This window comes from Oncorhynchus keta, chromosome 10, assembly GCF_023373465.1.
Source record: "Oncorhynchus keta strain PuntledgeMale-10-30-2019 chromosome 10, Oket_V2, whole genome shotgun sequence".
Lineage (NCBI taxonomy): Eukaryota > Metazoa > Chordata > Actinopteri > Salmoniformes > Salmonidae > Oncorhynchus > Oncorhynchus keta.
The window spans coordinates 38,521,129-38,533,904 of NC_068430.1; the positions used below are offsets into that span (position 1 = coordinate 38,521,129).

The window sequence follows — 12,776 nt, forward strand, 5'->3', positions numbered from 1 at the left end:
TTCAAATATGTATTTTAGTGTTTTCACTCGTTACAAATTCACCTAAATTAGAAACATCAAATTGCATGTTTACTGGTGTTTACAGCTCTTCACTTACTCCTCGACAACATGGTCTTCCTTGGGTGATTGGAACTTGTTCCCTAGTTCAACTTCGACCTTTTGACCTCTGACTTGCCTTGGGACAAAGCTGACCCGGTCACCGGGTCTGACAGAGGCAACATTAATTTGCATAAAAATTCTCCAAATTCTGTGGATGTCTTCTCTCAATCGATTACCAACAAGCCACTCTAACTCCACTTATCTCTCACAGGCCTATACTAAAAATTTAAATTGGTCTGAGGTGAAGTTGAATAAGTTCTGATATTTGTTGAATCGCCTCAGAAAGGGAACTTGTACATTTAAAAAGGATGTGCGCCACTTTTTTTCTAGCTCACTGACTTTGAAATTCAGGATGTTCATTAATTTTTGTATAAGATTGCAAGCCTGATACATCATAAAGACTACTTTATCATAACATATTCAGAATGACTATCATGACAATTGTATGTTATTGTTGTTTTACTTTTTTTGTTGCTGTCCAGAGTGACTTATAGTTTGTGCATTCATCTTATGATAGCCATACGGAACAACTACACATATTGTAATTTGTAATTAATATGAGCAGATATATTATTAATATTAATATTAATTAATATTAGCCTCATCCCGTGATCCTTGGCAATAAGTGTAGGGGCACATCAATTTACTTTTAATGAATTGACTCGAACTAGCGTTTGTTAATGGACAAATCACTTTGTATAACGGCTGGTCCGCTATTTACAGAAGCATTGGCTTGAGTCCGAAACAATCGATGTTAGCGAAGTAGAAGAGTAATGAGCACCCTGTTACATTAAGATCATTGATCGCATGTATACACTTTTTATTTATCGTTTAGGGGGGCACTTCATAATATAAACTTGGAGAGATCAGTCATTTTAATATGACCTTCATAAGGCTGCCGAAATAAAGGTAACAGAGCTCCCTTGTGGTTTATCCTCAATGTTAAGTAACACAGTACAACAGGCCTGCATACCGGAATCATTTAGGTGACAAATAAAAATGGATGAATCGTTCCATCTGAACAGCCTATGCAGAAACGAATAGCCATGGTGGCTGGGGTATTCGAACCCTTCCCTCCTTTGCCTACCCTATTGTAGCATAATAGCAGCCTCTAATTCGCTGTGTTTGGTGCACCTTCGCCCTAAACCTAAAGTGTGCACTGACTGCGCCCTTCGCTTGGGCTCTTCAGTGAAGGCTTGGATGTGCAGGACATGACATGCATGGTTTCGGAGATGCATCAATCTAGCCCAAGCTGATGCTGCAAGCCTGGGAGAGAGTGAAATATTGTTTGTAGTCTGGATAAACGCAAACGTGCAACTTTCTCTCCCTGTCAGACGTTAACGTGTGACAGGGAGAGAGTGGGCTCTTAAATAGAGCAGCTGTCTAAGGCACTGCAGCTGAGTGCAAGAGGCGTCACTACAATCCCTAGTTCGAATCTAGGCTGTATCACATCTGGCCGTGATTGGGAGTCCATAGAACGACGCATAATTGGCCTTCATTGTAAATAAGAATTTGTTCTTAACTGACTTGCCCTGATAAATAATAACGTCTCTGCATTATGTGTTTGAATAGCCTACTGTTTTTTATAGACGTTGTTATTTATCCCGTTATTATTAATCCATAGGCCTATATTTTTTCTAACTTGTTATTAATCTCACAAAAAGACATTAAATGATATCATATTAGCACCAAATGTCATCGCAAGAACGATTTAACTTGGTCTAATTGGATTCATGAGAAAGGCAAATATGTTTTGAACAATTAACTCGTGTGGCCACTACTTGCTCATGCATGACTGCATGTAAAATACCTATTTATGTCTGGTATTGATACTACTCTGTAGTAGACTACGTAATAATGGATCAACTACACTAGGAATTCCTAATGGGAGATACAGCCAAAGCTTTCTATTCACGGAGAGTCTTTTCGAGAATGAGAAGGGGCGACCCTGTCTCACAGAAAGTATAATCTATTGTAGTCTTATTTGTTGACACAGAGAATGTGATTAGAACGCCCCTGGTATACTACCCATCCAACCTGTTAGGTCACTATCAAACGGTTCAGATGCATGGACACATTTGGTGGCAAAGTCTGGGGCACCATTGTGCGTGTTCAAATCCAATCAAATTGCATTGGTCACACGCGCCGTATACAACCGGTGTAGACTTTACCGTGCAATGCTTACTTACGAGAAAATTCCCAAACAATGCAGAGCTAAAAAGTAAGATAATTATCAGCTAAATAAAAAAATGATATTTCAATATATTTTTCATAGCGGAATTATTGTGTTGATGTGTGTTTTTCCATCAGCCTACTAAATAACTTATTCTATATTTGTATGTGAGACTGATGTGGTTTCCTTGCACTTCACTGCTCCACCACTGTATGACTGGACGTCTCAGCTTTTCCAGCACCAGAGGCCAAGTGTTACACGACGCCTCCTGCCTGCACTGTTACGCACGCTTTCAGGCTGCATAGTCCTGAACGAGCACGTCGAGAGCAACAAGCGGTTCACAAACAACTATTGACAGCACAGTATTTAATGTTTCAAGCTTTTATATACATAGTAAACCGTCGCCTATTGGATTATAGACTATGACAACTACCCGACATCGGATGGAAATAAAATTATACAGCTTTTGGTTAATATTGTGTCTTGAATTTCGGTGAAAGATTAGGCTACAGTGTGCATATAGAGCTGTGCGTTTATGACTATGGAGATATAGTTATAGTTATAGGTTACGCGTATTTTGCGTAGTCGCACTATTGTCATGTTTCCTTTTTCATTATCATTCTATATACTCATGTTTCACAATAAGATTAAAAAAATACGACTCCGGTGGGACTCGAACCCACAACCTTTGAATCACTTCGATCCTTAACCTAGAAGTCCAATGCGCTATCCATTGCGCCACGGAGCCGCTGGGCTTACGGTGAGAAGTTTGACATACAAACGGAAGCCTCGAATGAGGCACTTTTTTGTATACGTAATTCTCTCATGTTTAGAGCAGTTTTAAAATATGAACAATATTTGAATTCAAATCCAATGTCTCTAAACACAATAAACGCTTTATTGTATTTGTTTTCAAAATAGACCACAGTAGGCTAAGATTACTCAAGCTGTAGCCTACAGCTCAAGTTTTGGTCATATATTAAACTTAACACAACTGTTACACCACTCCAGCAGTAGCCTATAATTGATTACATATTTGGAATATGTTGCTCTTTCTTTACAATATTGTAGTTAAAGAAAACCCATGAAACGCTTCCTCCCTGAAAACAGTGAGTCAATGAAATGTCTGGTTGCGACAACCAATCATATCGTCGTCTGCAACTACGATTTGCACTCATCAACCAATCCGAGACGCCAGTGCAACCATTTTATAACCAATTGACCAATGAGAACAGAGCTATATAATTGTGAGGAACGAGACCATGCGCGTCTCTCCTCTCATTCAATTTGCAAGTAAGCATTACATTGCACTGTTTACATCCAGCTGTATCCTGTGTACATCACCTATAGTAAACTAACGAGCGATATCATCACCATTCGTAAAGGCTGGCCAGTCGAGGTTACCCTACCAATACGTATTTGTAGCGGATTCAGGGGTCGAGTTCCACTAAACATGACACACTCGCCAACCCGACTTCGAATCCCGTAACGGCCTGTATTTAGCTTAGAATCGTTCATTTTTATGCTTTCTTAATTTTCTTACCGTGAGAATCTGACAGCAGAAAACCCATCGTGTTTATTCCGTCTATACCCGCTCATCTCATGCCGTAAATCTGTCATCATCCATAGTCTCTTTTTGTCAAACCACTCACCCTCATCAGGATTTGAACTGTATTCAGAAAGTTAGGCTAAAAGTTCTCATATCTGTAATCCAATACTACAGATAAAGGGCTTAATCTATTAATTTAAGATCAGTTTTAAAAATATTGGGCAAGTTGTTTTGATTCTTCAATTCGACCTATTTCCTTGATTTATAGAGAATTTACCCTTCGCTAAGCCCCGCCCCCGTGGTTACTGTTGTAACCTTGGACAACAAATTCTCCAATTTTCAATTCTAACCACTGGCGAAATCCCCTCACAATGATCTCAAACTGTTTTTTTTTTATTACACAATGAAATTAAACACAGCCTACACCTTGCTAATCGGGAGACTCTCGGGTATGTTGTGGTGGACTAGCATTACAAATTCTTAATGGGAACCTGGTAAAAGGATGGTTGTAAGTGTGGCAAGCCACAAGTCGTATTCTGATGTCGACAGCAGATTCATTTTTATTCATAACATGTCCAATTTAGCCTACTAGCATACATTTTTTTTATTGGGGGGGTATATTTACTGGCTAGCTAGCTAGTGTTAGCAATGTTGTGTGGTCTTCAATGAGGTTTAACGGTGGTTGGCATCCAATAAATGTTGCATTACCGCCACCTACTAGACTGGAGTATAACTCCCTTATACTTTGCTTGAATTTTTAAAATAAATAAATCATCAAATACCCTACCATCTAACCCAACATTCACTAAAACCCCACCACCCTACTCCACTATTTCAATCTATCTATTCCTACCTCAGGCCAACACCCTGAAAGGACAAGACAGAACACCACCACTCAGGACACTCTGTAACTCTTCTGACGTCAAGTCTCGTACACCTAATTATCTCTCTGCAGCTGCCACCACAACCTCAATTTTATGCTACTTATGTTCCATCTCTGAAGTACAATTGATAACCATTGCTATAAATAAACCCTGGAAATCTCAACATGCCTCTCTCGCCTTGGGCTTTTAGGGGGCTCCTGAGTGGCACTGCATCTCAGTGCTAGAGGTGTCACTTTTGGCACTGCATTTCAGTGCTAGAGGTGTCACTATAGACACCCTGGTTCGAATCAAGGCTGTATCACATCTGGCTGTGATTGGGAGTCCCATAGGGCAGTGCACAATTGTCCCAGCATTGTCTGGGTTTGGCCATCATTGTAAATACGAATTTGTTCTTATTAACAGACTTTCTTAATTAAATTTTTAAAAATAAATTTCAGATCCCCAGCCCCATGGGCACCCTTACAATTAACACACTTTCCCCAATGCTACACATTCTTTTGTCTCATGCCCTTCTGCACACTTCTCACACCTAGGAACCTCCCTCCTACACACTGCTGCAACACGCCCATAAGCTTGACACCTGTAATAATGTAATGTAATTCAGCACAAAAGCTCATACGGGATAACTTCTATATCCTAACATCACTTTGTCGGGCAAAGACTCAACATGAACACTCAACATGACAATGAACACAGAACAGACAATGACTCCTCTGTTTCACCACTCACGCCACCCTGCCTGCGTCGCACTAAACGACAAGCATCACAAACACCGGGAATCTTCCCCTTCAGTTGGGAAACTTTCACATTTACTGCTACCCAAGTAATCAGTCCTTTCAATGATGCCCTTTTCTTGAGAGCAAAACAATTCACATCTCTTGTCCCTATTCGTTTAACACGGAGCACCTGCTCCCTCTGACCAGCAGAAGCACAAACAATTATCACAAGACTGCTTCTGATTACCTTCACCGATTCCACAGCACCCAAATCTGTTTTCACCCACCCTGAAAATACAAATGGATCAGCCAAAAGGCAAGGGTCCACTTTTTATAAAAAAGTTTACGCCTACCATCACAGGCTCATCTTTATCCTGACCCTAGGTGCAAGCCTTGGGCTCTGAGAAGTTCACCACACCTACCACCTCCAATATTTCGCTCTCACTCACTTCCATTTCTCCTCCTGTCTTCAATCCGGTGTACAGCTCACTCTGCTTACACTTTCTCAATGTAGGGCGGTCAATAAGACAGTTTGACATTTAGCCTATTGGGTTGGGGAGGTGGTCTAGAACAGATGAGGGTTGTCTAACTTTTTTTGGTTGCTTTGGGGAGGGTTGTATGTTTTTTTTTATTGGCACAGGGGAGGGTAGTGTGTTTCTTCCCTGGTTTACATTAGCTCTCTTGTAGGTTTTACTATATCATTTATTCTATCCTAGCCACATTTCCTCATCGGCTTGCATGCACTTTCCCTATATCAAGGATGGTTTGGTACTTCCCTTATGCACACCGCTTTTCTGCAGGCTAACCTTTACTATGCCTCAGGTCAATATAGGGTGCGTTCGTTAAATCACTTTGGCTATCTATTCCGATTTCAGAGCACTCTCATTTCATTGTGCCAGAGTGCAGAATAACTGATGAATTTACGAACACCCAACACCCATTGAAGTTGGCAGGTATCAGTAAATGTAGACAAAAAAACAGAATTAAATTGTTGCTAGCAGCACAGTTACAGTCACTAACACTGTAGATAACATGAAAACAATATAACCAGCTTGGCTAGGACAAGTAAAATAATCAGAGTACGGTGTTCTCTCATTTGTGTTTGGAAATAGCTAGAAATCTAGCCAAATTTAGCCAGTTAGCTTCGGCACTTTACTACCGTTGTGAGATCAGAATGCTCAGATCAACCCTATTCCTTGGCCAGAGTGTCCAGTGTGCGCTCTGAACACTCCAAGAGCTAAAGGGATTTAGGACAATCTGACAACAATCTGCTCTGAATTTACAAATGCCTATAGCACAGTCTGAGTGCACTCTGACACTCCAGAGTGAATTTACGAACACACCCATAGCTTACCAGTCTAACGGTCTATATCCTGCCCTCGATCCACCATTCATAGTGACAATAGTGGTAGCTGGATTATTTATCCAAATCTGCAATAGACTAACTTGCAAACATACCTCACATTAAAGCATTTAAAGCTGCATACATTTTCAATATGAATTCACAAGAACAAATAGAAATAGCTGATAGGCAGTGAAGAGGCCAGGTGCATCATTGCGCATGAAAGAACATTGAAGATGTGAGACATGCAGTTAAATAAAGCTCTCTGTCTGATCTTATTTAGGGATAATGCAATTATCATACAACACCACAATGCAATTAGCAGACTCAGAGTCTATCTGGTAAGAACACATTTTTATATATTGGCGCTATGGAGTGGAAAAAACTACCACAGCAACTCAAAACCATCAATGGTGTACAGTACTTAAGTAAAAATACTTTAAAGTACTACTTAAGGAGTTTTTTTCTGTATCTGTACTTAACTGTTTATATTTTTGACTACTTTTACTTTTATTCCACCACATTCCTAAAGAAAATAATGTGCTTCTTACTCCATACATTGTCCCTGACACTCAAAAGTACTCGTTTTGAATGCTTTGCAGGACAGGAAAATGGTCCAATTCACACACTTATCAACACAACATACCCGGTCATCCCTACTGCCTCTGATTTGGCGGACTCACTAAACACATATGCTTTCTTTGTAAATGAAGTCTGAATGTTGGAGTGTGCCCCTGGCTATCCGTAAATACTTTAAAAAAAACAAGAAAAAGGTGCTGTCTGATTTGCTTAATATGAGGAATTTGAAATGATTTATACTTTTACTTTTTATACTTATGTATACTTCAGCAATTACATTGACTTTTTATAGTTAAGTATATTTTAAACCAAATACTTAGATTTTTACTCAAGTAGAATTTTACTGGGTGACTTATACTTTTACTGGAGTCATTTTCTTTTAAGGTATCTTTACTTTTACTCAAGTATGACAATTCGGTACTTTTTCCACCAATGAAAACCATACCAAACATAACCACTTTTTAAAATAATGTCAAAATCTGGCTAATGTGTGAACAGTATAACTTTCTTTAGTCTGGATCTTTGTAAAGTGTCTATGTAATTGAATAAGTATTTATGTAAAAAAATAGAGACCACAATGGAAATCAGTCCCTGACTTTATTGTGCAATCTTGGTCACTTTTACAAAACTTTGTACTGTGTATATATACAGTGCCTTCGAAAAAGTATTCAGAACCCTTGACTTATTCCAAATTTTGATACGTTACAGTCTTATTTTTTTATTGATTTAAAATATGTTTTCCTCATCAGTCTACACACAATACCCCATAATGACAAAGAAAAAACAGGTTTTTAGTATTTTTCGGAAAGTATTCAGACCCCTTCACTCTTCCCACATTTTGTTACATTACAGCCTTATTCTAAAATTGATTAAATTAAAATTTTCCCTCATCAATCTACATACAATATCACATAATGACAAAGCAAAAACAGAAACACCCAATTTACATACGTATTCAGAACCTTTGCTATGAGACTCAAAATTGAGCTCAGGTGCATCCTGTTTCCATTGATTATTCTAAAATGGTTCAAATAAAACAATTTCCTCAGCAGTCGACACACAATACCTCATAATGACAAAGCGAAAAGTTTTTTTGAAATGTTTGCTAATTTATTAAAAACTTTAAACAGAAATACCTTATTTACATAACTATTTTTCACAAGTATTACATTGGTTATCCTTGAGATGTTTCTATAACTTGGAGTCCACCTGTGGTAAATTCAATTGATTGTACATGATTTGGAATGCACACACCTGTCTATGTAAGGTCCCACAGTTGACAGTGCATGTCAGAGCAAAAACCAAGCCATGAGGTCAAAGGAATTTTCCGTAGAGCTCCGAGACAGGATTGTGTCAAGGCACAGATCTAGGGAACGGTACCAAAACATTTCTGCAACATTGAAGGTCCCCAAGAACACAGTGGCCTCCATCAATCTTAAATGGAAGAAGATTGGAGCCACCAAGACTTCCTAGAGCTGGCCACCAGGCCAAACTGAGTAATCGGGGGAAAAGGGCCTTGGTCAGGGAGGTAACCAAGAACCCAGTGGTCACTCTGACAGAGCTCCAGAGTCCTCTGTAGAGTTGGAAGAACCTTCCAGAAGGACAACCATTTCTGCAGCACTCCACCAATCAGGCCTTTGTGGTAGAGTGGCCAGACGGAAGCCACTCCTCAGTAAAAGGCACATGACAGGCCACTTGGAATTTGCCAAAAGCCACATAAAGGACTCTCAGACCATGAGAAACAAGATTCTCTGGTCTGAAGAAACCAAGATTGAACTCTTTGGCCTGAAAGCCTAGTGTCACGTCCGGAGGAACCCTGGCACCATCCCTATGGTGAAGCATGGTGGTGGCAGCATCATGCTGTGGGGATGTTTTTCATCGGCAGGGACTGGGAGACTAGTCAGGATCAAGGGAAAGATGAATGGAGCAAAGTACAGAGAGATCCTTGATGCGCTCAGGACAAACCTGCTCCAGAGCGCTCAGGATTTCAGACTGGGGTGAAGCTTCACCTTCCAACAGGACAATGACCCTAAGCACACAGCCAAGACAATACAGGAGTGGCTTCGGGACAAGTATCTGAATGTCCTTGAGTGGCCCAGCCAGAGCCTGGACTTGAACCTGATTGAACATCTCTGCAGAGACCTGAAAAGAGCTGTACAGCGATGCTCCCCATCCAACCTCACAGAGCTTGAGAGGATCTGCAGAGAAGATTTGGAGAAACTCCCCAAATGCAGGTGTGCCAAGCTTGTAGTGTAATACCCAAGAGGACTCAAGGCTGTAATTGCTGCCAAAGGTGCTTTAACATAGTACTGAGTAAAGGGTCAGGAATACTTATGTTATCTGTTTTTTTATATTTAATACATTTGCAAAAAAATCTAAACTGTTTTTGCTTTGTCATTATAGAGTTTTGTGTTGAAATTGATGAGGGGAAAAAACGGTTTAATCCATTTTAGAATAAGGCTGTAACAAAATGTGAAAATAATTAATGGGTCTGAATACGTTCCAAATACACTATGTTATATGGTTATAAATATGACATCAAAATGTTGAAAATATGATTTCACCCTAGCTGATCATTGTCTGCAGATCATTATTGCCCTAGTAAATTTCAAACTGTCTCCTAGATGAACAGCTGAGCTAGCAAACAATGTAACAAAATTATTATTTAGGTTTTGAAAACTACTCCATCAACAGACTGCATTTCAGGAATCAAAGTAGCAAGTACCCCTGGTGCACTGTTAAATTATTTAGCCATTTAAACAATATTCACACCCCTTGACCCTTTCTATATTTTGTTGTGTTAAAGCCTGAATTAAAATCGATTCAATTTAGATTTTTTTGTCACTGGCCTACACTAAATTCCCCATAATGTCACAAAGGGGGAGTCAAAATCAAAAGTAGCAGTCAGTATCTGGTGTGGCCACCAGCTGCATTAAGTACTGCAGTGTATCTCCTCCTCATGGACTGCACCAGAATGGCCAGTTCTCGCCGTGAGATGTTACCCCACTCTTCCACCAAGGCACCTGCAAGTTCCTGGACATTTCTGGGGGCAATGGCCCTAGTCCTCACCCTCTGATCCAACAGGTCCCAGACATGCTCAATGGAATAGAGATCCAGGCTCTTCGCTGGCCATGGAAGAACACTGACATTGCTGTCTTGCAGGAAATCACACACAGAACGAGCAGTATGGCTGGTGGCATTGTCATGCTGGAGGGTCATGTCAGGATGAGCCTGCAGGAAGGGTACCACATGAGGGAGGAGGATGTCTTACCTGTAACGCACATCGTTGAGATTGCCTGCAATGGCAACAAGCTCAGTCCGATGATGCTGTGACACACCGTCCCAGACCAGGAAGGACCCTCGATCCCGCTCCAGAGTACAGGCCTCGGTGTAATGCTCATTCCTTTGACGATAAATGCCAATCCGACCATCACACCTGGTGAGACAAAACGTTGTTTGGGTGAGGCACATGAGCTAGTAACAGCTTACAACACAACATACACTCAGTATTACTTTCTTCGCTACAGTATACATATCTCCCTGGAATATTAGATATTTATGCAGCAGCATACAAACATTTTTGGACTCACCTTTCTCACTTGAACAGTAAGGTGGCACAGCGGTCCTTCGTGGGCAAATTCTGTCGTCAAACTTTGTCATCAAAGTCTGGCATTCTCTGGATTTATGGTGCTTTCAAGACAACTGTGAACTCTGAAAAAAAAACAAGGTTGAATCATGATGAAATCAGTGATCTTCAGGTTGTAGCTCTACAAAGAGGCCTGAGTTCCGGACTTACAAGTCCGAGTTGGATGACCGTTCAAAACATATTTTTAGAGTTGGAGATTTCCCAGAGTTCCCAGTTGTCTTGAACTCACTGAAGTCAGATTTCCCAGTTCTGAGTTAACAGTTGTTTTGATCGCGGCAGAAATCATGCTGGATTGACAGCATGGCTAATGTTGAATGTTTATCATTTTAAGCTTGGAAAGAAACCCTTAAACCCAGACTTGGGACCACACAGCCACTACACTGAATAGCAGGCTGGTGATTGCTTTGCGATGCTTGCAGTTAGACACTGATTCCTTCCAAACCACTCATTGTTGAATTTGCGATTTCCAACTTGTTGTGTAATATCTATGTCCAATGGCCGATGAGCACCGATACGTTTTATCTATAATTTCTCTTCATTATTTCTCTTCGTATGAAAAGGATTAAAAATTATTTTTCAGTAGATTGCTGACTTGATTCATGATGTTGACTGCTAGCTAAGATTTTGAAAGTATTATGTTGACATGATCAGTGCAATCAAAGCTACTGTAGATATAACATGATTTGACTTAATTTTATTTGTGGCCAATGACCTTGAACCTTCTTGGATGGGCACTTCTAATGTAACTCTATGGCAGCATCCAAGGGGCTTGAATTTTTGGCCTCTACCCTTAGATTTGGTAGTGACTGTCTGAGTGACAGAACACTAAGCCAATCACGGCGCAACTAGAGAACATTACCAACCCGTACGCTCCATATTTTCCTCTGGCTGCCCCATCACCACCACATAAAGCACTGAGCTAGGCTGAAACACCTTACTCAAGAAAGCACAAATAAGATAATGTTTGTATGTGGCTTTATTAACTCAATAATTGTATATATGTTTTGTACATTGTTTGCAAACTGATGTGTGACACATATTAATGCCCAAATAACATGCAAAACATGTTGGGTTTTTTGCTAAAAATGTGGGTCTCAAAACAGGTGGGGCTCTGCCCCGTCTGCCCTGAACAACGGGTTGCCACTGGCACATAGCAAGCGTTTGGGATACGTGTCTTTTCAAATTCCACAATGATTCTTTAGTTGTGGACACTAAATCTCCGCACTCCCTCTCTTGCTCTTGGTTCTCATCTTTGTAAGTCACCTGATTTAGCACCTGTGTGTTTTATCAGTTTCTTTATGAAAATACTGAACAAACTATATGACACTAGCTAAAGCAAGGGGCTATAGCAGCACACAAGTAGACTACAAATGTGTGCGGGGGCGGGCATGCCCTGAGCTCGTAAAGTGAGCACTACTGGAGCACTACTGGGGCAGGCGAGAAGGCTCCAGCCTTTGGAAATCTCGCTCCACAGCTCCAGTCAAATTAGGCAGGCTCCACTCTCATGTGTGTTGTTTTTTGTGTGTCAATGTAGTATGTGTGAGTGAGTGTGTATATGGTTTGTATACTGTATATAGCATAGTGACTGTGCGTAAAGAGTGCAGATAGTTTGGGTACTCTTAATGGACTATTTAGCTGTCTCGCTGTTTAGCAGTCTTATGTATTGGGGGTAGAAGCTGTGTGAGAGAAAAAAATACCCGCTTTGTTTAATATTAATAGTTAACAATTATATGCTTAACATTAGCTAAGAAATGTTCAACATTTGCAATACTGTGCTTCTGAGAAAGG

At 40.3% G+C, this 12,776-nt stretch overlaps 1 non-coding gene across 1 annotated transcript; it reads right to left on the bottom strand.

The window, feature by feature from the left end:
• Positions 1 to 2,930: 2,930 nt before the first annotated feature.
• Positions 2,931 to 3,020, bottom strand: trnar-ucu (transfer RNA arginine (anticodon UCU)). Its single transcript is given in 2 exon segments — positions 2,931 to 2,966; positions 2,984 to 3,020. It is a non-coding gene; the product is annotated as a tRNA-Arg (tRNA).
• Between the last annotated feature and the right edge of the window lie 9,756 nt (positions 3,021 to 12,776).